The sequence below is a fragment of the Xiphophorus maculatus genome, chromosome 12 (assembly GCF_002775205.1).
Source record: "Xiphophorus maculatus strain JP 163 A chromosome 12, X_maculatus-5.0-male, whole genome shotgun sequence".
In the NCBI taxonomy this organism is placed as follows: domain Eukaryota; kingdom Metazoa; phylum Chordata; class Actinopteri; order Cyprinodontiformes; family Poeciliidae; genus Xiphophorus; species Xiphophorus maculatus.
The window spans coordinates 14,057,650-14,084,499 of record NC_036454.1 but is presented as its reverse complement, the minus strand read 5'-3'; the positions used below and the strand labels follow the sequence as shown (position 1 = coordinate 14,084,499).

At 39.4% G+C, this 26,850-nt stretch overlaps 1 long non-coding RNA gene across 1 annotated transcript; it reads right to left on the bottom strand.

Annotated features, from left to right (window-relative positions):
- Positions 1 to 6,643: 6,643 nt before the first annotated feature.
- Positions 6,644 to 25,390, bottom strand: LOC111610291. Its single transcript, XR_002753569.1, has 2 exons — positions 25,306 to 25,390; positions 6,644 to 9,246 (listed from the first exon to the last, which is right to left on the bottom strand). It is a non-coding gene; the product is annotated as an uncharacterized LOC111610291 (long non-coding RNA).
- Between the last annotated feature and the right edge of the window lie 1,460 nt (positions 25,391 to 26,850).

Below are 26,850 nucleotides of genomic sequence, written 5' to 3'. Positions count from 1 at the left end.
TCTCCTTTCTTTCCCATTCTGAAGCTCATTTAAACATCAGCAAGTTATTTTAACCACATTTGGACATCGTGGCTGATTTGGTATTCATGTTAAAAAAAATATACATATATAAATTGGTGGATTTCATAATGTGGTGTTCTATCACTGCCAAATATTTAAATCTCGTGAAATAATATACGTATCCAACATAAACCTGCCGATCACCCACCACTCTTATTAAGCCTATCATCATGTTGTAAGTGATTAATAAGCATTTAAAATGACAGACCCTCTCCCAGAAGCTGATTTCTTTTTCACAAATACATCCATGGGTCCTCTCATCTTCCAGTCCTGGCTAATCAAAACAGAAAAAAGCTGTTCTTTTAATGAGACTTAACAGATTAATCGTGAAGCTGTCACAGTGTTGTGATACTTGTAAATCTTACTGACATTGCTATCATAAATATTACTGATGTTGGCATCTGAAGTGTCTAACTAATCAAGGATAAGGATATTGGTGGTTTGTCAGGCCTGGAAGCATCTAATCAGAACTACTTAAAATTGTACAGCCACAACATTTCTAAGGCCTCTGACAGGAACATTACTTTGTAAGATTCGCAATATTACTGGAAAAAAGTTTGAAGGTAAGATTTAAAATAAGCCAAGACACAGCAACTGAATAATATTTGCAAAATTCTCTGAAGATTTTTTATTTAACCAACTGTAAACCACCTTAGAACACCCCAACACCCCAACACACACGCACACACACACAGCTTAAACCGATGTTAATCACTTAATCAGATAAGGGACTGTGCTTTATGAAGTTTAATATACGCATACTCGCGTTCACATGTGGACCTGCTGAGTGACGCACAAGGCATGACTGATTAATAAGTTGGGATGCGATCCAATCTTCCTTTTTATTAAGATGGTGAAAGATGTAAAAGCCACACACCCGCACCCACCTGACGCTGGGAGTTTTCTATTAAAATGACCACACGCAAATATTGGATGGAGGAAAGAAAATTGAAACATTTCAATGCTGTGGGTGATGTGGCAGCGTAAATAATTAGAAAGCAGAATTAGTTATGTTTGAATATACAACTCACATTTGAATGAAAAGCAGCTTAAAGTTGTGGAACATGTAAGCAAAGGTGAAAGAATAGGTTTAGGCAAAAAGACAGTAAACTAAATGGGTGCAGATGGAGTAGGCAGATGGTTTCATTTGTGATGGGCAGCCCAGAGCTGCTACGGTTTTTGATGGGTAATAGATATTACTCCCTAGTGATTTTCCTGGAAATTGAGGAAAAAAAAAAACAACCCATGCTTAGTGAGTACTGCTTTCATATTTTCTATATTGTAATAGGGATTCTGTTGTAGTCGCTTGATTCTTCTTTACTTGTCATTTATTTGTAATCTTTGTACATATCTAAATTGAGAATTATTTAATCTTTCTAGGTCTTACTGATGCAGCAGAGTGTTCAGATGTAAGAATGTTTCCCCTCTGTTTGGGAGGGATGTAGTACCCAAGAAGCCAGAGGACTTGATAAGGAATCAGTCTGAGTCCCTGGTCTCTCCACCACCCTGCGTCCAGTCTGCATGGTAACAAGTATTTTATTAACTAATACGGGCCAACTAGGGCTAGGTATTGTTGCTTTGTAGCTAATATCATACAAACCTTGATACACTGAAACTATCAGATTGTTTAATACTACATGAGCAGAGAATTACCTCTTAACTGTCACCCTCCAAATACTTACAGGTCAATCAATAGCTTCATGAGAACACTGCTGTCCTCATGACATCTACAGTGATAAGATACAATCAGATTTTTCAGATTATAAATCTTCTCACCAGTTTGTGTACCACAGAATTGTCTTGGGCCTAAATATATTTCAGAGTTGCTTGCCGGGTATGAAACAGCTAGATCCCTTAAGCCATTGGAGCTCTGTTTACCCAATACTCCAAAGCCCAGAACTAAACCAGGGAAGGCAGATTTAATTTTTTATGCTCCTCAACATTGGAACCAAGTTTCTTAAAAACCCAAGCAAAAACTGTGTCAATCCATTATATCAGGACTGAAAACATTATTGTTTACTGCAGCTTTCCCATAACGGTCAGAGATTATGTTGTCAATTCATTTTTGTGCTGTCTTACTTATTGTTCAGCAACAACACAACAAACTTGTTTGTCTTATTTCTATGTTGTTTGTCCAGAAAGAAATGAATACTAAATAATAAAAACATGTTGTCATTTCCTGAATGAGTGTTGTACGGGTCACAATGGGAAAACCTCTGATCTTTTCACCCTTTCAGTTGCGCGGTGAATATTTGGAGGGTTAAATTTGTATTGGTGGGATGGGAAAACTGCAACAATAACAGGAAACATAGGGGAGTTGGTATACATGGCAGCACTGTCCAAGACAAATAAGCAAGAGCACCCCTCCAAGATACTTAAATTGCAAAATTTAGCAAACAAATGCAGACAAATAAGATCACACAGATTTTATTATCTGTTTCTTTAGAATCTCTGTTTGTGGGAGCAAATGATGACACATCCTTCTAATAAAAGTAAAAATAGTTTTAGAGGACCAGAAGAGAACAGATTTATGCTTGGTAAACTAAACCCATAATTCCTCCTCAGAATGAGACAACAGGACTGAAAAAACAAAGCCCCAGAAATCCTCAGAAGGAGGGTGATTGTACATTCAGCAATGTGTTAGAACTATCTTCACCCCTAAAAAAGGGATTATCAGGCCCCATCTGTTGGCCATTGACTGGTTCTAATCATAATGTGAAGAGTAATTACCATCATGGAGCTTTGTTAATGTGTGAAGGAAAGACAGCAAGGGCACAATTTTTCATAATGCCTCACATTCCAGAGGGACAGTTGAAAGAGTTAAGAGTGACAGATCTTTGGAAATGTCAGCAGAAAAATTTCTCATGATGCCCACATAATGGGAAACAGAAGGAATCTGTAAGCGTTTCTGCTTGTGTGTATGAGGCAGAGATGGTGACTTCATGGAGACTTGATGTTGCAGACGGATGAGTTGTACAGTACGTGCTGTGCTTATTTTTTTATGTGGATAGTGTGTATAGATGATGATTTGTACCCTGCATATGTGATAGGGTAAACTAAAGGCTAAAATAACAAATGTGATTAAAAATATTTGTGCGACTATCAGCCACTTTAACGACTTTATGTCCACAACACCACAAAGTTAGCTATTTACCAAAGTACAACTTCTTGAATGAGAGGATGTGGGTGAATGATACATAAGTTATTTTTCTATAAAATAAAACTGATGAAAAAAAGTTTGAATGTATGGTAACACTTTATTTGACGGGTTGTGAATAAGACTGTCATGACACCGTCATAAACATGGCATAACACCTGTCATGAACATGAGTAAGTCTTCATGAATATTTATGACTGTTGATATAAGATATAATATAATTAAGATATAACTTGCCTTGCCTTCCTCCTGACATAGGAGGAAGGCAAGTATATAGAACATATACTTTATACATTCGGTAACACTTTATTTGACGGGGTGTGAATACGACTGACATGACACTGTCATGAACATGTGTTTCCCTGTGTTATCCTCCTTCCCAAAGTTACTGTGCATTGTATTCTACTTCAACTGCTCTGAGTGCCTCTGATTAGACAAACCTTTTTTTAATGTCACTCTCCACTCTTCACTGGTCTAATCTCCTTGGTTACGTGGGTACATTTTGCATCATGGAGTTAATGATTTTCTGTTTGAGACACTTAGTTTCTTTTTATTACTGTATCACTATGAATTAGGCTCCTTTTCTCCTTTCCTCGAATTGAAAAATCCACCAATTTACCTTAATCCATACTGACTCCATTTGATGACCTCACCCCGCCGGGTCCAGAACTGAGGATTTACAAGAAGGCAGCAGATCTAAACACACAGATTTAACTTCTATTCCTGTGGCATGGCTGTGTGAGAGACATTTTAAAAGAAGGTTAAAAAAGTGAGGTAAGATGTTGAAAATATGGCAAGGCATCCCTATATTTTTGTGTGCAAGCAAGCCTTTCCACTATCAGTCTTAGACGTGACAAATGGCTCGAAGATGTAAAGTTAGAGATAAACCATAACCTTTGTTATTCCCATGGAAGCTCCACAGCCAAGCTATAAAAGCCTCTTCTGTTTTCACAACCAATCGTTAGCTCACATGCCAACCTGTGTTTCCAGCTATGAACGTATATTTTAGGAGCAGGTTCGATTGCACAAAGGGCGTGGTGAGACAGCAAAACCACTTACACACACACACACACGCACGCCTTCAGAAAGTGTTTTTCTGTTAACTTAGAGTTAGTAACTCTGTGTAAGTTTGCTGTTAGGTAATGCAAGCGTGTTTTCTGGAGGCTGCCTGCAGAGGTAAACATATGTCAGCGTTGACTGCTTCTGCTTGTGTGTTCTGAGTTTTCCATGCGTATAAATTGTACCACCCGCTGGGTCAATTTCACTCTCTTTGCTTAATTAATGGTTTGCCTGTGGCACAATAGTGCAAAGAGTGTTGCTCTGTTTACTCCTGCATGTTTATGCTCTAGCTGCACTGTGTGCACACAAACATGATACCCCTCTGACATGCACGCCTACTCCAACAGGTGTACAAAATCTGGGTAAAACAACTTACATAGAACTAACATTGACAACAGCACCAGTGTAACTTTTACTGGGCTTTAAAGAGTAGTTGTACCCACTGAACTTGTTCTGCATTTTGACAGTTCTCAACAACAATCTTCAATGTAAATTGTCAACCCAAAGGAGGACATTAATGTGAAGTAGAAAACAATGATACATGGTTTTCAAATATCTTTGGAATGACATAAATCTGAAAAATTTGCAATCCACATTACTCTCATACTAATTAATAAAATTCAGGGAAAGTAGTCAACATAGTCCACCTATGAGTAATTTAATGTCTTTATTAATACAATTGTTTCGTGAATGCCTCAGAGAAGAGAACATTAGTAAACAAACAGAATCATGAATATTAACAAACAAACCTGACTGATCAGACTTAAAATTATGTAGAGGTTTCAAGCGGCTTTAGGATGTAAAAATACAAAAATATTTAAAGTTTTGAACATATTCCAGATCACTGTTCGGTTCATCAACTGAATATGGAAAGATTATGCCACAGTTGCAAACCTACTAAGACATAGCTGTCCATCTGATTCAGGCAAAGGCAAACAATAATCAGAGAAATTAGCCCATGGTAACTTTGCTGGAGCTGCTGAAGTTTACAGCTGTGGTGAGAGACTTTTAAAAGGACAATTATTAGTCAGAAACTCCACTAATTGGATCCTAATGGAAGCTTGGCAAAAAGAAAGCCATTACTGAAAGAAAGTCACAGGAAGTTGTATTTGCATTTGTTGAAGAAGATCCTCTGCACAGAATATGTCTGTCCTACATGCAAACACTGCCCTACATCGAAAACACAGACCATTGTCATTGTGGTGCTAGTGACATGCTTTGGGGATCATTTTCTTCAGCAGTGAATGGCTCAGAAATGACCAGATTAGAAGATGGATGGAGTTCAATAGAGATAAATTTTGAAAAAAAACCCAACTTATTAGTTGCAAAGAATTTCCAATTGAAACTGAAGTTTAAGACGAGATAAGATAAATCTTTATTGTCATTGTCACAAGAACAATGAAATTCAAAAGGTGCCATCAGTCAGTGCACATGCCCAAAAACAAAAAATAACTGTCTCACAATTCACACACAATGCAAGAATCAACAAAAAAACCCCACTAAATAAGAACAAGGCACTTCAGACTGACTTTATTGTCATTTTGCATGCACAGGGTGTATACAGAACAAAATTTCGTTGCATACGGCAATGTTTTGAGGTTCCAATGTTGTGAGGTTACTCCAGAATAAAATAAAATACAGTATAAAATATGAATATAAATATGAATATAAAATATAAAGTGCAGGACTGACAGTAAAATGGAAGTTACTTAGCTATGTATATGTGCAAGGTATGAAGTGGAGACCAGTTTTTGAGTGCAGTCCAGTTAAGAGTTCAGCAGTCTGATGGCAAGTGGGAAAAAGCTGTTTCGGAACCTGGTGGACCTGCACCGGATGCTGCGGAACCTCTTTCCAGAGGGCAGCAGAAAGAGGTTTGAATATAATATGTTTGAATGACCTAGTCAACCCAATTGAAAATCTGTGACAAGACTTTGAAACTGAGGTTTACAAACACTTTTTTGCAAAGCGATTTTGCAAAACAATTATCAAAATTTTAGTATCTAGATATCAGAAGGTTGTGGAGACAAACCCCAAAACACTGGAAACCTGCTATTGTAATACATGCACGCTCACAACAAAAGCTAATTTCACAAACAAAAACAACATATTTGTTGGAATGAAAACATTAAATGTGGTTTTTAAGTAGGGTAGGGTGACAGTTTGCATGAATAAATTTGTTTTTTAACCCAAAACAACTTTTCACTGTGAATTAGAATTTGAACAAAATAAGAACTTGCAGTGATTTTTATGGGCACATTCTTGCTTTTGACATTTTGTTGTTCCTTTACTTGCCCTTCCTCTGTATATAACTGTGACGGGGTTCTATTATGATTTAGTCAAAAAAAAAAAGACTGTTCCAAGTCGGAGATCGTTTAAGAGGATTTATTCAGCTCTCACAAAGATGGCAGGTGCAGATCACACAAAAAGGACATCCAGAGCAGGTTAAATAATCATTAGTACCTTGACTTGCAATAGTCCATCACCTCCAGCATGACTTCTTCAGGAGTCTAACCACAGACTGCCTCCTGTGGAGCAGAGCCCTGCTTTTAAAGCCACAGGCTCCGCCCACAGACAATCCAAACTAGCAAAAATACTAATTATTTCTAACTCAAATCAGAAGTTTGATTCTGATTTGAATCAAACTTCAAATCAGTTTGAAGTTTGTAAAGTATACAAAATAATAATAATAGAAAAAATAAATAAATAAACTTGTAAACAAAATACAATACTCAATTTAATAGACAACACCCAGTGCGCTCTGATGACATCACCTCCTCATGTGACTCTCTCCCGGCACGCCACAATCCGGAAACACCCTACTTGAAAACAAAACCGGGAAAACGTTTAATGCTAAAAATAAGTTAGAATGAATGTTTAACTGAAGCAGGAACACCGCGTGTGCACCCACGATGAACCGCCCCAGTCCAAACTGCAACAAAAGTAAGTTAGTGATTATGTATGTGTTTGTCGGCGTGTGTGCGCGGTTGTGCGGGTATGCTGACACGGACTCTAAGTCCCAGCTCGTGACGGCTCCTCCGTGACAATAACCTTAAGGTGTTATCAGCTTGACCAAAACAATGACTTCTCAATCCCTCTTAAATCTGTCTTCTGTTATTCAGCCACAGCCGCGGTATGCGGAAGCAGGCCTTGTTGCAGTCGTGAGCTCTGCCCTTGTGAGAGGTGGACCTTGTGAGTCACCATGACTTCAGAAAGCACCAGAGACCCCACTCAGGATGCAGTTCTTTTTCCCATCCAGTTATTAAGATGCACATGTTTAATTTATGATGTGAGACTATCAAAGAGGATCTGTTCTCTCAGAATCAAACTGTGTCCACATCTTCCATATATATTGCCTCATTCTCTGTCCCTCTCCATTTTCTCATCTCCTTCATCTAGCTAGTGCTGGTCTGCCATAGCAGACCCTTGAATGGGAGAAAACCCACACGCTTTCACAAATATATACTCCTTTTAGGGCAACGACTTTTGAACTGAACTGTCACACAAGATTTATAGGACCCACAGAGTTTTCAGGAGGGGAAGCCACAGCTGATTCTGCTTAATAACAGAAGAAACATGACTTGACGTGGCGTGTCTGATGTGCCATTGTTTTACAGGCTCAGGGAGACTGTCTGAAATCTCTCCTTTGTCAATGTCTATAATTCAGCAACAGATTACTCTTCCTCAGGTCTGTCAGCATGCAATGTTTCTACATGGGTGGAAAATAGAAAATAACTGAATTAATATGCATGAAAGAAAAGAGAAAAGAGAACTCACATTATAGCTGGAAATAGTTTAAAAGCTATAACTGATATGTATTTTGTTCAAGGCAAGTTCTCATTGTAGAGGTAACATAAAGAAAAAAAAGAATCCAGTCTAGAAAGAAACCAAGTTGTTTGTGCAATACAACACCTGACTAAAGGTTCAATAAGATGCTGTGATTCTTAAACATAAGAAGCGGACTGATCCCTCCATGTCCATGCTCAGTTTTACCTGTGGTGTAAGTGGAAGAGACTAATGAAACTCTCTCTTTGTATGCTCAAGTCATATATTTCAGCTACCTTGTCAGAAGTATCCCAAGAAGTTGGAAAAAGAACCCGGAAACCCAAAGTTAGCATCCTATAAGGTTTCCACATACACAATGTGGCGAAAGTTGCTGGTTTTTGTTGTTTCTTAATCCCGAAACCAGTGACATGTAGTACTAAAACCTGTTTGTGTACATGTCAGAATTATGTTTTAAAAATGGAGAATGAACTTGCAGTGTAGCAGAATTGAACAAATCAAGTCACATTTATGCTCATATATCTTTTGATGCTATTTATCTGTTCACTTTGGGATTGTGACCCTGAGTGATGTCAAGGGAGACCTTTTAATGAGGTCCCTCTACACAAAATGTATTTAGTCCCATGCAGGTTACAAATCTTCTGTAGAGCAAATACGGCTGGATAAAATAAAATGAGTAGTGTTCCTTCAGGCAGGAAGAATGTGAAAAAACTTGTAAAGAAATGTATTATCGGCACTGTGACTATGTCATGTTTCATGCTGTTTGAAATTATTACTGTCATTTTTCTTCTGGACCCCAAGAGACATGCATAATACGAGTAATTTTATGAGCCTTTGTCTCAGTCCAAGACATTACCTTGTCATCTGGATTCTTTGGTGGAAATATTAAATATCCTGCGGACCCTGACCTCAGGAAAAATAAAGTGTCTGATGGACACCAGATGTATTTTTATGGAAGCATGTTCGCCCTCATACACGTGCAGCATTTTACAGCACAAATTGTGATACATGTGAAAATCAAAGTTTCTTCATTTCCTCCTGTTTTATTTGGCCATCTTCCACGCTTACCTTCCATTTTCATCACTCATCTCCTGTGGAGGTGATACATAAAGGCCCCATGAAGAATCTAAAAGTGCAGGCTCATCTTGGCAATTTTTCAGTCACACTCCTGAACTGCTCTCATCCTGGTTCTGTGGTCCACCCATAGCGATGATAGTGTTTGATAAGGCAGAAGAAAAGGAGAGAGATTTAAAACGCATATAAACAGAACCACATGATCATCCTTTTTCCCCAGGGGTTGGTCATTAGCACAAACCACTGGAACTGTTGCTCTAGTTCCCAGCTGAAACAATACCTAAATCATTACTTATTGCTTAAGAAACTAAGGAAGAAGAAAATAACTCCTTCAGCACAAATCAACCTTTGGACAGCATCTGCAAAGACTCGGCTCTCCTGACAGTTTCAGTTAACCAAGTGAAAAAAAAATGATTTAGTCAAAATGAACCCTTAATTCAGACAAACTATTTATAACTGTCCAGAGTCTTTATGTGAATAGATTTCTTCTTTTTTCTGTTTTTTGGGTCACACTTAAATGTTTCAGGTCATCAAACAGCAAGTATCTGAGAAAATACAAAATGCCATTTTTAAAGAATGATTTCATTTACTGTGAAGCAGCAGCTACCCAAGCCCACCTGCACTGTGTGAAAAAACAATCACCACCTAGACATTCTCACTGGTTTTGACACACTGCTTCAAGTGTTTGTGATAACTGACCTAATCTTTAACATCACTGATGAGGAACTTTAACGTGCTCTTCATTGTGAAATTGTTTTAATTCAGCCACACTGGAGGATTTTTGAGAATGAAAACCTTATAGACTTGCCATAGCCTGTCTTTACTTTGACTAGATCACTCAAATATCTTAATTTTGTCATTTAGGTGTTGCTTGCTAGTGTCCTTTGAATCACAAGCACTTGGTTGGACATTTTTCTACAAGATTTTCTTGTGAAGAGTAAAATTTATGGTTCTTTCAAATATAGCAGGTTATCCAGGTCTAAAGGCAGCAATTATTTGCTATTACAATTTTGTCAATGAGTGTAAGAAAAAAGGAATAGCAGCACTTTAGATGTTTCTCTGGTTTGCTTTGTTTAAGAGTTATCTAGGTTTATTTTAAGAATTAGTCATCATAAAAATGGTTAGAAAACAACTGTGTTCTGTGATTACAATTACTGAGAACTCAATGAGTGTAATTAATCATATAGATTAATTTATTCTAAATACAAGTTATGAGACTAATTTCATTTTTTTAAATAATGAGTAACTCTGACTGCTTTATTTACACTAATATAACCAATTATTGTTGCAGTGGTTTTACATGTTACAGTTTCTGCATGTTTTTTTGTCCATGCTGGTGATGTGAGTGTCTGATTTTAAAAATTTTTGAGTGAAGCTTTTATTCATTCCAGTGGTAAGCGAACAGCAAATTAATTCAGAGCACATCATGAGAGACTGTTTATGATGCAAATGATTCGGTTCGGAAAGTTGCTGATTGGCACGTTGGACCCTTAGGCAGCAACATCCATTTCAGATGGTGGTGAAAGACCCCTTTCTATCAGCTAGATCTCTCCCTCTCTCTCTTCCTCTGTGCTGAAACATCTCAGTGGAGGCCAGGCCCGCTTGGCTTCTCTGTCAGCAAATGTCACTGCTAATTATGATGGCCTCTTTGTTCCCTAACAAGTCAGTGTTGGCGTTGTTAGCTCTGACTGGTTTCTACTGATGAATTGGGCTCCAATGACCCCTGTTCTGCTAGGGGGTGCTGTACGAAGGTAATTGCTCCAATATCCTGAGCTGCGGGGATGCGTGGTGCTGACAACTTGGCGTTAGTCAAATGTGGTGGTTCAGAGGGCGTGTCCGCGTTCCACTGGCCTGCAGGTTTCTTGATGTCTGGTGAGAACGGTTCAACATGCATAGTGAACCACAGAGGCATAGTGTGGTTTTGAGATGCTTATTTCTTTACAGTGCCCTGTAAATTTACCGGGCAAATGAAAATAGATGTTTCATTTTTCATCTGACTTCATATGACAATTTTAGGTCAATAGCCAAGATTTTGAAGCCATTTCCTTTCAGTCTGCTTTATTTTGATGATATGTTTTCTAGTCTGGTCCATTTTGAAGAGATGTTAAGAGAATTGGACCTCTGTTAGGAATGTTTTACTGCAAAGAAAAAGAAAGCACTGGCTCACTAATTAAAAGTTCTTCGCCTCTCTGATCAACTTAAGAAGAATGTAGATCAGAAAATGCTTTTAAAGGAACGGTTAGGGGTATGAAAAATATATATTTTGAAATGGATGAATAAAGTATGGAGGATAGTCAACTTTAACAAGCATGGAGCATGTAACAGTTTGGGTGAGTTTGGTGAAAATTAGAAACAAATGGATTTTCTAACAAGACATTGATGAAAAACAAACGATCACATTTTTTGAAAGTGAATATTATGCTTCTGGAGTTGCATTTCCAAATCACTGACCTTGAACTGTGTTGAGAAGTGAAGGATATATAACTTTTGCCAACAAGGCCTGAGAAGAACATATCAGCTGTTCAGAAAGATGGTGGCAGTGTAATTTTGAAGAACATAATTGAGTATAAATTTGAGGCTGTATGTTTACTTTTAATCCTATGTGGATAAAGTCTGCCAAAAATGTAAACTTGTACACCCAGTTCTTGTTTGTGAAGTTCAAAGAAAAACAAAGAAGAGCTCAGTTGCATCATTAAGAAAATAAAATAATCTGATATTCATGTCTCATGGGAATGCATGCATATACCCGGAACTGTAACTGTAAGGAAACAGATGCCAGTGCGCTTAGCTATTGTACATCCTTCATTCCTTCCATTTGAAAGAGGCAGATGAGGAACATGAGAAGGAAAGGCTTTATCTAAGTGACTGAGTGATATCTGGAGAGCGAGGATTACTGCAGAGTCAGAGGGATGTGGAACATTCTCACGTTCTTACAGTGAGGAATGCATGGCTTATAAAATGGGGTCAAGATGATAAACCCATAAGAAATAAAATTTTTTTGGTTGAAGTTTAATATCTGGAAAACCTCTGATTTGCTTTGAATATGATAAGGGATGGCCTGTGAGAAGCTGTTTTCAAATGTGCAGCGTGAATAACAAACACCTACTAATACATGCCACAGGGCAAATCTCTTTGTCAATAGCTTATCAGTGATACTGTCCAGAGCAATAGTATTCCCCATTATCAGGTGTTCCTGTTAGGAGAAAACCATCTTAATTTGATCAGCCTCATAAGCTTGGATCGCAGCTTATCCCTTTATGAGTAGAATTACAAATGGCCCGATTATAAAACTTTCCACAATGACAGGGGGAATTAGCAGGCTAAGCATACACTAATGCTATTGTACCATCATCAATGATGTATAGGCGAGCTCTTCACTGGTGGCCTTTTCTGAAGGCCAACACCCGCCAGGGACAGAAGCAGGGAGAGTATTGTTTGAAAAGGGAATCAACTGGTATTATAAGGAGACTAATGTTCTTTGGCTTGAACTGAAGTGTATGATTATCATATCACTGCTTAAATTTAGACAAGCCTACCTATTAGCTTTGTCCTGAGCCTATGAATCTATATTTCCATATGACAGAAGAGTCAAAGTGACAATGAAACATCTATGTTTCATATTTTTCCCTGAGACTTCAAAGAGAAGCACAAGACCCCCAAATGGCCAAACCACTGCTGTGTTGCACACTACAGCCTAGCATATCAAAGACTTTTTCTTTTTTTTTCTTTTTTCTTTTTTTTTTTTTACATTCATTGCTGTAATGAAATAGCAGAGAGTACAAAAGAGGACTCAATGGCTCCCCACCCTCTTTCCTCCCTGCTTTTTGGTCATGATTGTATGTAAGTATTACTCTGAGTCAAGGATAGCCTCTTCAAATTGGGACCCATATTGCAAGAGCCGGCTGAAGAACCATTCACATTAGGCAAGGGACAATGTGCTCATAATATCTATATCAGCTATGTCCTGTCTTAATTCACTTTTATTGCATCCATTCATAATGCTCTCATAATGATGAGATGGATCCCAGCCAGGGGATTTTCACAGTGTCACCTTTATTATCACATACTGTGATTTGTCATTTGCTACTCTACAGGTCCTGGTAATGAGGAGAAGTTAAGACTTCTCTGAATCAAATTTAGGAGATAAAATGCAGCCGTGCTGCGTATTCTTTATCATTAACCCTCTGTTTGCCCGGTGGTAGAAATTCTCTAAATGGGAAAACTTTGGTGTAAATTAACAAAAGAAAGTAGCTCAATATTGTTGTAGCTAATAGCCTGGGAGCATTTCCTAGTGAAGCAGCTGGAGCTGGTGTTGTTGGAGCTTGATTTGATAGAATATGGACTGTCAAGAAAATCCGAGCTCATCCCACTTCCCCATGCTGGAGATTTTAGTTTAGCAGTAATAATAAATAAAGTTATCTTTAAAATGAATCACTCAAGTGATATCTAGGCCCAACAGTAGACTTAAGTGTCAATAAAGTTAGTTTAACAGTAATAATAAATAAAGTTATCTTTAAAATGAATCACTCAAGTGACATCTAGGCCCAACAGTAGACTTAAGTGTCAATAAAATAAATCTGGTTGTGTGTGTTGTTTTTGTCTCATGCAAACTTTGCTTTAATTTTACTTTTTTCTATCTAATCATAAGAAATCATAGTCAGTCAGAAAGAGTCATTAAACAGGAAAAGCAGGTTTCCTGGAAAAAGAGGAAGTAAGTTCCAGCCTGCAGATTTATAAAAAATAGCTGAGACTATTTCTTATTTTAAATCATGAAAGTTTTAAAGAATGAAATCTAAAACATTTTGAGTAATTTCATAAGATTCAAAGTAAAATACTTATATTAATATTGGTTTACTTGTAATAATACTTACACTTATATTTGTGAGAACATTTATAAGAAAAACCAGTAACCGTAACTTTAGTATTAAATAATTAGAATCATGTATTATTCTTTTGGTTTCTTTTCAGAAAAAACATCTGTAATAACTCACATTAGGATTATAATAAGGATAATTAATAAGTTATGGTTATAAAATTATAAATGAATGCTAAATCAGAGAAGCTAAAGAAAATAAATGTGATATAAATGTGATTTTGACATTGAACTTGAAATGGTGTAAAAGGTGTAACTGCAATTAAACATCACTGATATGTTGGAGGTAGAGAGTAGGTGAAAGGTGAAAGGCAAGGAACTAACAGGAGAGCAGAGATGATCAACGCCTTATTTAGAGAGTAGGTGAAAGGTTGTGCAGGCAATGGACATAGGAGGTTGAGCAACCCTGAGACATTAGCACAGACATCAGGAAATGTCTGTAAGACAGTGATGGATATGAGATCATCTGTCTAAGCAGTCAGAAACCCTATAAAAGGTGAGTGCAAAAGAGGAACCGTTCGTTGGATCCTCCGGGCAGCTTCGAGCCAAGATCGAGATGGACAAAGAACTCTGCAGCTGAAGAAGAGCCGGGGCCACGGAGCCGAAGACTGTCCTGCTCATGCATGGGGACCAACCCGTCTGGCCCACAACCTGTGGCTTCGAATCGCACTTCTCTCATCGGCTGGGTTCAGACCCCAAAGACAAAGATGAAGACAAAGGCAAAGACAAAGAAGAAGAACTGGTGCCTTCCTTCCTGCCAGCACCAAGTCCTGTGTGACCTCACCATCCATGCGGAGAGGAGGCTCATCAGACCTACAGAGATTCCTGCCTTCGCTGATCAACATCTTCCTCCTGCTGCAACACCTTCTTCATCATCAGACCTGCGGAGATCCTGGCCTTCATCGATCGGCGTCTTCCTCCTGCTGCAGCACCTTCTTCGTCGTCGTGCCAGGTCTGGGGTTCGAGGCGCCAGGCTCCGTCCGTCTCTCTCAAAGGTTCCCTTTTTTTAGTTTTCAGTGTCAGCAGTAGGGAAAGACAGACTAGATGATTGATTTTACTTATTTGATTATTTCTGCTACTGAATTAAGCTGTACTGACCCTTGCAAAAATGCCTTACTAATAAAATATTTAGCATAAAGAAAATCTAAAAGATGTTGTGGACATTCAGTTAATGAGTCACCTTAAAGTTCTTTGATGGTTGTAAAATAGCTGTGATGTTTGATTCTGGAGAGGAAAAAGTTTAAAATGTTTTTAAGTTGCTGGTAGCCCAAATTTAAAACGTCATCCTTGGGACTCGCCCGAGTCACTAAAACCTACCTGGTTCAATAACAAATGCAAGTTGTAAAATAAGAGAACGAGCGACCGTTAACAGGTGTGCTCTGTGAAACTAGTTGGCTGTAGGCTGCTCAGTCTGGCTAATTCACAGAGGGAAGAAGGGTGAGACACCTGGATGTAGGCCGTTAAAAATCAGGTGAATCGTTTCTCGAAACCAGCTTAAACAGAGTTTACTTCAGTTCTGGACAGGGTAAATCCCGGCAGATTTAGGAAACTCAATTAACCCGTTAGATGGAGAGCTGGTAGCACATCTCCCCTCTCAGAAGAGGAAGTACGAGAGTGAGAGAGTAGAGACAGAAAGGAGGGGGGGGGTGTTGCGCAACAACAAGTGGCGCCCGAACAGGGACCCAAACTAACAGAGTAGGAGGGCCCTATGCCAAGTCAGTAAAAACAGATGTGAGGATCTGAATAGCTCACTTGGTTTGTTAACTCTTAGGGAATAGAGTTAATGGTGACTGATAAGGCCGTCAGTCACACCCCTTGCAGTAACTGTATGGCATACAGGTGAGGGAAAGCTTCTACTGAGGATAAATGACCGGATCCAGACAGTGAAGCTAGTAGCCAACATAGTCTAGACCCATCCCTGCTCGAAAGCGCAAAGAGAGGCTTTGGGGGATAGACAACTCGAACCGACAGAGAGACGGAGTGATGGATGATCACTTCGAGGAGGAAAATCTGGGGAAGAAACCGGAGGAAGCCGGCCGTCCAGATCGTTTGGAAAATGAGGAGACCTCAACAGAACTGCATCAGTTTCTGCACAGCTACTGTGACTCAGACCTGAAGCAAGTGGGGAAGTTGGTTCCAAGAATGAGGAACTGAAACATCAGCCCCTGACAAAGAAAAGTTGGCTCACTCTTGCTGGAGTGGATCGTGATGTCATGTTGACAAGAAAAGAAAAGACCAGCCTGCAAGCATGCACAAGAAACACAGAAAAGTATCATCAGCTGACGATGGATGAGGAAGCACACCGCGTCCTCCACTGCAGCCATCGAGAAGACATCCGGCAACAGAGGAACAAACACCAGCAGCTGACATCATCACACAGACGCAGACATGGTTAAAGACATCCTGCTGGACCCGGAGCTTGAAATTGGGCCAGCACAACCCACCAGTAAGAAATGACCGCAAGCGACATCTGAGAAGCCAGGACAACTGGAAGGGACAATCCACACCGATGGATCCAGAAAGGGGTCCGACCAGTCGGCATACTGGGGATTTATTCTGAAGCAAGACGGCAAAGAGAGATGCCGTCAGAAAGGAAAAGCTCCCGGTAGTGCTCAAGCCGGAGAAGTAACGGCAGTACTGGAAGGATTGCTGGAGCTGGTGAAAAGGAAAATCAAGAGTGCCAGACCCGAGAGAAGCAGCTTGAGAGTGCGAGAGGGAAACAAGTAGCTCATCACAACTTATGGAAGAAGAAAGCAGAACTGAGGCTCCGCCCGAAACTTGAGGTGCAGCGACAAGGCGCACACCTGAGAAGAAGCCCTATGGAGGGGCAAAGATGACGACCTTTCGTGCCACTAAGAAAGGTTGTCTCTGCCGGTGTCGAGGTGGGACAGAACACCTAAGGACAGGTGGTCCTAGAGTAGCACGGGGACCAGGTAGTACGGTGCGTGCATAAGGCCCTCGAATATGCAGGCGTGCTACACCCCCGTGAAGAACTGAGCAAGCAGGACTGCTGGATGTCCCTTCAGCCCATCCGATGCAGCTGTGTGACTTTGAGGTATGTGGTCGATACGCAGGGCACCCAGGGCAGCGGATGGAAGGTTTGTTCATCAAGAGCACAGTCCCATGGGGTTCAGTCTGCATGGATGTAGCAGAGCCAATGGGGACAACAGGAAAGAGAGGTGAGAAGTACCTCTTGGTGCTGATGGACACAGTGACAACTGCTAGAAGAGCAGGTCTTCCCCTGCAGAGGAACTCCGTTCACGTCACAGAAAGCAGGGAGGCGAAGACACTTCTTCTTTTTGCTCAGAGGAGGAAAAGGGAAGTTGCAGCTCGAAGTGTCACTGAAAACAGGGCAGAGAGTTTGGATTAAAGCTCAAGATCGGCCTGCAACTACAGTGATCAAGCTGAGATTCAACGCCCGAGTTTTTGTAAAGCAAGTACTGAACTTCAACAGTACTACTGATGAAGAAAGGGGTCCATGAGGAAGCAGTGCTCAAGCCAGTTCTTAGCTACAGCGAACCAGAACATTACGAGAAGATGGCCAGAGAATCAAGCACCATGCCATCCTACAGTAGACTGGCCACTATTACAGGAAGGTTGCCGTTCAAAGAACAACTTCAAGGCTTTGGACTGGGAGGGCCGTGAAGAAATTGGATTATGCTAAAGAAGAACTCCTGTCACAACCTGATGGATTAAAATGGAAAAGGATCATGATTACGGATAAAGCGTCATGATGCTTATGCTTTTTGCTTTGCTCTGCTGAACAGCCAGAATTTTTTTTTTGTTTGAGGCCTTCTGTCTCAGCCCATCTTCCCTAAAGAATCATCCCACATCCTGAAGAACCGACAGTTCATCCAGCGAAAGTTCCTGTAGAAGAATCAGAACGATCCAAGTTTTCTTCGACATTCATCACCTCATGGGGGAAATCAAAACTCCAAGGAGGGGGTGTCAAGAGAAGTGGAGTTTTGATGACTACACTGAGCCCTCTGTGACAACTGAGGATGAAGAATCTGCATCTTCACATCCCAGACGAACCTCTTCTCTTTCCAGGGGATGAGGACGGCGAACTGCAGGAGGGTGATGGACTCCCAGCATGTGAAAGGTCTGACCTCGTGGAGGGGGTGTCAAGAAAATCCGAGCTCATCCCACTTCCCCATGCTGGAGATTTTAGTTTAGCAGTAATAATAAATAAAGTTATCTTTAAAATGAATCACTCAAGTGATATCTAGGCCCAACAGTAGACTTAAGTGTCAATAAAGTTAGTTTAACAGTAATAATAAATAAAGTTATCTTTAAAATGAATCACTCAAGTGACATCTAGGCCCAACAGTAGACTTAAGTGTCAATAAAATAAATCTGGTTGTGTGTGTTGTTTTTGTCTCATGCAAACTTTGCTTTAATTTTACTTTTTTCTATCTAATCATAAGAAATCATAGTCAGTCAGAAAGAGTCATTAAACAGGAAAAGCAGGTTTCCTGGAAAAAGAGGAAGTAAGTTCCAGCCTGCAGATTTATAAAAAATAGCTGAGACTATTTCTTATTTTAAATCATGAAAGTTTTAAAGAATGAAATCTAAAACATTTTGAGTAATTTCATAAGATTCAAAGTAAAATACTTATATTAATATTGGTTTACTTGTAATAATACTTACACTTATATTTGTGAGAACATTTATAAGAAAAACCAGTAACCGTAACTTTAGTATTAAATAATTAGAATCATGTATTATTCTTTTGGTTTCTTTTCAGAAAAACATCTGTAATAACTCACATTAGGATTATAATAAGGATAATTAATAAGTTATGGTTATAAAATTATAAATGAATGCTAAATCAGAGAAGCTAAAGAAAATAAATGTGATATAAATGTGATTTTGACATTGAACTTGAAATGGTGTAAAAGGTGTAACTGCAATTAAACATCACTGATATGTTGGAGGTAGAGAGTAGGTGAAAGGTGAAAGGCAAGGAACTAACAGGAGAGCAGAGATGATCAACGCCTTATTTAGAGAGTAGGTGAAAGGTTGTGCAGGCAATGGACATAGGAGGTTGAGCAACCCTGAGACATTAGCACAGACATCAGGAAATGTCTGTAAGACAGTGATGGATATGAGATCATCTGTCTAAGCAGTCAGAAACCCTATAAAAGGTGAGTGCAAAAGAGGAACCGTTCGTTGGATCCTCCGGGCAGCTTCGAGCCAAGATCGAGATGGACAAAGAACTCTGCAGCTGAAGAAGAGCCGGGGCCACGGAGCCGAAGACTGTCCTGCTCATGCATGGGGACCAACCCGTCTGGCCCACAACCTGTGGCTTCGAATCGCACTTCTCTCATCGGCTGGGTTCAGACCCCAAAGACAAAGATGAAGACAAAGGCAAAGACAAAGAAGAAGAACTGGTGCCTTCCTTCCTGCCAGCACCAAGTCCTGTGTGACCTCACCATCCATGCGGAGAGGAGGCTCATCAGACCTACAGAGATTCCTGCCTTCGCTGATCAACATCTTCCTCCTGCTGCAACACCTTCTTCATCATCAGACCTGCGGAGATCCTGGCCTTCATCGATCGGCGTCTTCCTCCTGCTGCAGCACCTTCTTCGTCGTCGTGCCAGGTCTGGGGTTCGAGGCGCCAGGCTCCGTCCGTCTCTCTCAAAGGTTCCCTTTTTTTAGTTTTCAGTGTCAGCAGTAGGGAAAGACAGACTAGATGATTGATTTTACTTATTTGATTATTTCTGCTACTGAATTAAGCTGTACTGACCCTTGCAAAAATGCCTTACTAATAAAATATTTAGCATAAAGAAAATCTAAAAGATGTTGTGGACATTCAGTTAATGAGTCACCTTAAAGTTCTTTGATGGTTGTAAAATAGCTGTGATGTTTGATTCTGGAGAGGAAAAAGTTTAAAATGTTTTTAAGTTGCTGGTAGCCCAAATTTAAAACGTCATCCTTGGGACTCGCCCGAGTCACTAAAACCTACCTGGTTCAATAACAAATGCAAGTTGTAAAATAAGAGAACGAGCGACCGTTAACAGGTGTGCTCTGTGAAACTAGTTGGCTGTAGGCTGCTCAGTCTGGCTAATTCACAGAGGGAAGAAGGGTGAGACACCTGGATGTAGGCCGTTAAAAATCAGGTGAATCGTTTCTCGAAACCAGCTTAAACAGAGTTTACTTCAGTTCTGGACAGGGTAAATCCCGGCAGATTTAGGAAACTCAATTAACCCGTTAGATGGAGAGCTGGTAGCACATCTCCCCTCTCAGAAGAGGAAGTACGAGAGTGAGAGAGTAGAGACAGAAAGGAGGGGGGGGGTGTTGCGCAACAACAGGACCAAAGAACATAAAGAGAGAAACCACTTAGTTGCAGGACATTTATACTGCACAGGCAGAAAGCTGGTTGTGGTTCCTCTCTCTGTGTGTGTGTGCGTGTGTGTGTGTGTGTGTGTGTGTGTGTGTGTGTGTGTGTGTGTGTGTGTGTGTGTGTGTGTGTGTGTGCGTGTGTGTGTGTGTGTGTGTGTGTGTGTGTGTGCGTGGGTGTGTGTGGGTGTGTGTGTGGGTGTGTGTGTGTGCGTGCGTGTGTGTGTGTGCGTGTGTGAGGGAACATTTGGTCGCCTTAATGTGGAAAGAAAGAAGAAGAGGACTGCTGAATAGTTACATATAAAAACTGACTGTCAAACATTTTGCACCAGTGACAGATATTAACATCCAGATTGAAATAAAGAGTTTTTAATTCTTCAACAGCTCATGGCATGAAGACGCAAACTACGCAAACAACTTCATTTATCTGAGAAAATAAAAGGCTTTCGGAACACTAAGACAGAGTAAGAAACAAGGCTTTCAAAACAAAACTCTATTTGAGTTTTGTTTCATTCGTTTATGTACTGAATACATAAGGACTCTTGTACCCAGGCACAAAATGAGCTTCCTCCATACCTCAGCCTTAAACATAGAGTCAGGAGACCCGTCATCTGGGAGGAACTTTGAAAAGAGTCTGCTGAGGTAATTCAAGGCTTCTGATCAGGGTGCCTCCTAGTCCCTTCCCTCTGGAGGTTTCCCTTGTATGTCTGGCAGGGAGGAGACCCTGGGCGAGACCCGAAATTCTCTGAAGGGACTGTATTTCTGTTCTAGCCAGAAAAAATCTTGGACTGTGTTACTGAAGAGGGATATGTCATGTTTTCCCACCGTAAGCTTGTTGCCTCCATTGGGAAAGGTTGGAGAATCAATCACTTTTATGGTAAATTTATACCACGTGGTCTCCTGTACTACAAATTCAATAAATTGGGTACATTTGACTTCAGCTGACCTTAACTTTTATTGCAGAGAGAAAAGTCAGCTTTATGACAGAGTAAAGGTAGGGAGTCAAACTCTCCAGCCTCTTTGTCAGATACACTTTACTGTTGCTGGGTTGGACCAGTTTTTGCTTTCATTACTGCCTTATTTCTTCATGACATAGATTTCACGTCATGAAATATTACACAAATACACACAAATATTTTGTGTGTTTTTTGTTCCAATTTGGTTGCTGCAGTTTAGTTGGCTGCACGTCAATGTTGCATATCTCCTTTTCAACCACACCCAAGGGTGTTCTGTTGGTTCTGTGAATCTGTCGAATTTGGATTCCACAGAAATACAGTCAACTCATTGTAATGATCAAATTTGATCAGTTTAAAAATGGTGTTAGCTTTGTGACATGGTGGTCATCTAAAGGGAGGGTAAGAAATACTACTCTGGTCAGGGAGTGTGCAAGGACCAACAGATCCCCCACACCATTACACTACTGATCTAAACTGTTGATATAAAAAGAATCCAAGTGATAAAATATCCCAAAATCACAACCTATCATCTGGTTGGTCAGAAAACACTTACAGTATTTGTTGTCTAAGGTATTACATGCTTTTCAACACAGCTAATTTTTTAGTCAAAAGAAATGTACCCTGATTAGAACATGAAATATTTTATGCCCTTGCAAATTTCAAATAAGTGCTCATTTGTTTCCTTTTTCTTTATCTCAACTCTGTCTCCATATTTTTGCACCTGCACTAACAAAGACGATCCATCCTCTTTAATACGCTCCTGCTTTTTCTCTCTGAAAGGAGAGACCTTGGCTATGCCTGCTTAAAAGCTGATGCCTCAATGAATAGGAGGCCCTTGTTCTTACATTTCTCCATCTACTGCACTGATTGTGTACTAATGCCAACATCAGTCCCCATCTGGTGTCCATCATTTGGATTCAGGGCAGAGCTTGTCCCAGCAGATACATCCGATTAGTCCTTCTCATCGATTTGTGCTGGCTCGTCATGACTTAGTCAACCCAAGGTGTCTCTTCTATGACATGCTGTCTCCTTGTGATTAAGTTTGCCAACACTCTAAGTGCATTGAGTGTGACAATAAAATCTTTAATCTAATATGCATCCTAAGGAGGGAGGTAGTGAGGAATATGGAGAGGGTGGGGGTGGGTAATATTCTCCATGAGTTCAGATGTAAAGAGAGAGGTTTGTGTCAGGTTTATTAATGTAGGTAGCTCAGAGTTTTAAATGCAACACTGGCTTTTTGATCTAGACTGATAAATTTGTGAGTAATGTGTGGTATGAAATAATTTGTCAAATTTGTCAGTTTTTAAAATGCATTTTATACCACGTTTTTATTTCTGGCTCTTTACTGATACTATCATGTGCTTGTGATTACCATCTTCTCAAATAGACAGGACAATTTTTATATGTGATCCTAAAATATAAATTTCTGTTTTCTCCGCCTATGTAGCCCAATCTGATCTGCCTCTGATGCTTGATGTCATGAATGGGGTTACAGATCAAAGTGCACAGAGGATTTTCTGTAAGTCTAGTCGATACTAACCCTGTGACACTGGGCTAGTGTGATACAGCATCATATTAGAGGAGTTGTGTGAGTAAACCTGTCGGAGTAGATCTTTACACTGATACCTGTAGCATTCTTGGCTTGAACAACCAGAAATCTGCTTTGTGTCTCTGATGAATATAATGTCCTACAGTGGCTCAATTTTTATGACCCACATTGCAAACTTTAGTATGTTTTATCAGGATTTTATGTGTTAGATAAAAACAAAGGAACTCTGACAGTGAAAGGAAAATAATACATAAGTTTTCCATTTTTTTTTTTTTTTTTTTTTTTTTTACAAATTAAGACCAGAGATGTGTGGCATGTCCTTAACTCCTCTAAATCGATACATGGAAAAAGCACCTTTCACTGCAATTAGAGGCTTAAGTAATTTGGGGTTCAACTCAACAGTGACAATTTCCACTAATTAGTCTTTCAAAAATACGTGCAGCTCGGTTAAACTGGATTAATAGTATATTTAAGCATTAAATTTCAACATATGGGCTATTCTAACTTAAGAAGATGCTTTTATCTGAACCAGTCATTTTAGTCTTGGCTGTATCTTTACAGTTGCTGGAAGGTGAACCTCTACTCCAGTCTTTTGCAGCAAGTTTTCTTCCAGAATTGCCCTACGTTGCTTTATACATCAACAACTCCAACCAGCTTCTCTGTGCCTGCTGAAGAAAGGAGTTGCCATAACATGTTGTTGATACCACCATGTTATGGGAAGATAGTGTGCTCAAGGTGATACTACATTTCTGCAACAGATTTCGTAAAATGTTCAACTTTGGTTGCAACTGACCACAGTGCCATGTTTCACATGCTTGCTGTGCCCTCTAGGCCCCTTGTGTTGTAACTTTATTTCAACAATGACCTTCTTCTTGCCACTCCACCATAAGAGATACATTTATCCAGTGCAAACTTTATAGTCGTCCTGTCGACTGATTTTCCCACCTGCAGTTTGAAACTGAAATTTTTTCAGAGTGACCATGACCATCTTGGCAAAATCCAAATAACATAACATGAAGTTTGTGGTTATGACAAATTGTGAAAAAGTTAAAGGGATAAATACTATTGCCAGAGACTGGATGACATACTGCAATAGTGCATGGTGCAAGATCCCTGGCTGATAACCCTGGTTTCTTTATATATAGAGTCAAATCTTTTCGTGCACATATGAATAGGTTTTAGCAAGACTTTTCAGACTGTCTGAACGCTGCTTTTTCCACTTAATTTTAGTCCAGTATAGGACCAGTTTGATTTGTCTTTTCAGACATTAGAAGGCTAATACACTCAACCCATGAACACATATTGCACCTACACATAATGACTGCATCTATGTTTCATGTGACAGCACTTTCTATTCTGAAGGTCTTGAACATGCCTTTAAATTCAACTTGCTGTGGTTATAGTATGAAAAACAAGCTATCACAGTCCATTTAATTATATCCATTAATTGATTTAGAGTTTACTTTGTCATACATGATTACTGAAATCCACATCTATTGGAAGATACTGGAAATCTCTATTCAAAAAGGTGGAAGCATCATTTTAATTTATTCTTTGACAATTTGACTTTCTTTTTTCATGCAGGTTATACATCGTTAATTGGCAGATATTTTCAAAAGGACCTGTTCAAAAGGTCCCTTTCATGTCTGTAATTGCTTGTTGGTGTGCCAGCCCGCCATTCTGACACCAGGAAAACAGAGCTGTGTTTTCACCTCTATTAATGAGTCATTGTTATGATTTCTTTGCTAATTGCCCTGATCACAAAAAAACGGTAGCGTTAATAAAAGTTATAAATCATCCCACCACCCAGCCAGACACTCATTTTCTCCAACCCATCCTCCTCCCGACCCTGGCTGTGTGCATGCTGATCACTGAATCTGAGAAGAGGAAAACCTCAGGCTCAGAGCCAAATCCTTGTCATTTTTGGCCAGAATGACTGGAATATATCAAAGTAAAGCTCTTGATGAAGCCTGTTATCCTTTATCAAAAAGACATTACCAAAAAATCTTGACTCAAATGGAATTGGAATATAAAATCTCCTAGGTAAATGGCTTCTATAGGGAATCAGAAGTGATTGTGCCCATCAAGTGTTACTTGGACTATTTATTAAGGAGACTAATAAAAAAAGCACACAATAACGGAAGAGAAAAAGTGATGAAAAATACATTTATTTGGGAACTATTATAATAAATGTATCTCCATTCTGTCCTTCTTCTCAATAGTCGAACAGAATTTTTATTTTTTAAATATTAAAAAGATCTTTGCATCACTCTGTTGGAATAAGTGAAAAAAGAAAGAAACAATGTTATTACCGTCGCTCACTTGACAGTAGGTGAAGGAGAGGATAAGGATGATTAGGAGAAAATGAAAGCAGCTGGGAGTGTATTCTGAGGGCATATTGAGTTAAACGTGCCTGTTATCAACTTATTGCATGTGAGACAGAGATGAGACTCACCAGGACAGGAATGCAGACACGGCTGTAAAGTGGGTGTGAAAACAACCATGTCCGCTGACCTCTGGGCTGACCTTCCCATCCCTTCTCATCTGGTAGCGGATGTATTTTTCTCTTAAATATATGTTCTGCAAAAACAGAGGAAAAAAAGGGGCACTTCTGGGAGTTTGCGTGGCGCGATGATTGTATTTATGTCTGGTTGCAGAATAGCGCCCCTCCTGTCAGTGTGTGCGGCAATAGCTGCAAGCGAACAGCACCGAGTTTACATAAGAAGAAGAGAACAGGTCAAGAGGATTATCTTAAAATATTAGCTGCACTCTTAGCCTCCTCCTCCTTCTCTTGTCTTTCCTCCACCATTTTTTCTCCTTTTCTTCTCCCTTGATGGCCAACAGCACCTGTCGCACAGAAGACACATCAGACATTTAGATGCAGCAGCCTCTAATTTCCTAGATATTACAAGGAGAAATGCAATGATGCAAAAGACAATTTACAAGACTCTCTTGTGAGTTTTATATATCTTCTGTTATTACCTGGTGTAAAAATAAACTAAAACAATGTGACTGACATAAATTGATATTATATTCAATCTACACAAATTGTTTGAGTGGAATGGAATGAACTGAAATTAAACTAAGCTTGTTTTTTACATAACTGCATATGAATCTGACTTATGAGATGAAGAAGATTGGTTATAATTTAGCACTACATAAATTAACTGAATTTAATCATGGTTTCTTTCTCAGTTAGACTAAGCACTTTTATAAACTTTGACATTTCTGATGGAAAATGTGTATATATGGCCTACTGTTTACATGGATATGAGAGTTTAAATTTTTTTCTTTGGAACTCCCATTAAAATGAGAAAAAGTACAATACCTGCATTTTCACACTGAAAATAGTTTGATATTACAGTCAAGTTCACCGAGAATAAGCCTATTTCCAAATTCTCTCCTGACATGTCTGAGCACCCATTTTGAAAATGTTTTTAGTTTTATACACAACTTTATTATATATATTTTTTAAAAATAATTAAACTGATTGGTCTTACAAAAATTTTTAATGATTCTTGGTTTCATATACAGTTAGAATGGAATACTTCTACAACATTTATCACAATCGCAAAACCTTTAAAAATGTTTTACCAAATGTGGTATGTAAATATTTAGCCTGACAGCTGCTGTACTGCCTGCGCCAGGCCTGTACAGCTAACAAGCAAAATTAACTTTTCTGATGCTAAACCTGGACTCTATTTAAATTTTTACTTCTACAAGTTATTAGACTCGTGGTTGATTTCTTCAACCACAAGCCTAATAACCACTCTTACCTTTTACTAACTTTATATATGTCAGCACAGGTGACAAACTTTCCCTGCTGCCCAGGGAAGTGAGCCATATCATCAAGATCAAAATCTGCCACAGTGTTTAATGTACAATATGCAAACTATAAATTTTGTACTAAAACGGGCCCCAACATCAAATTCTGCTTTGGGCCTCATCAAACTTTGGGTTGTCTCTGCCTCTGCTGTGAAGCTTTCTGTGAGTATTTCAA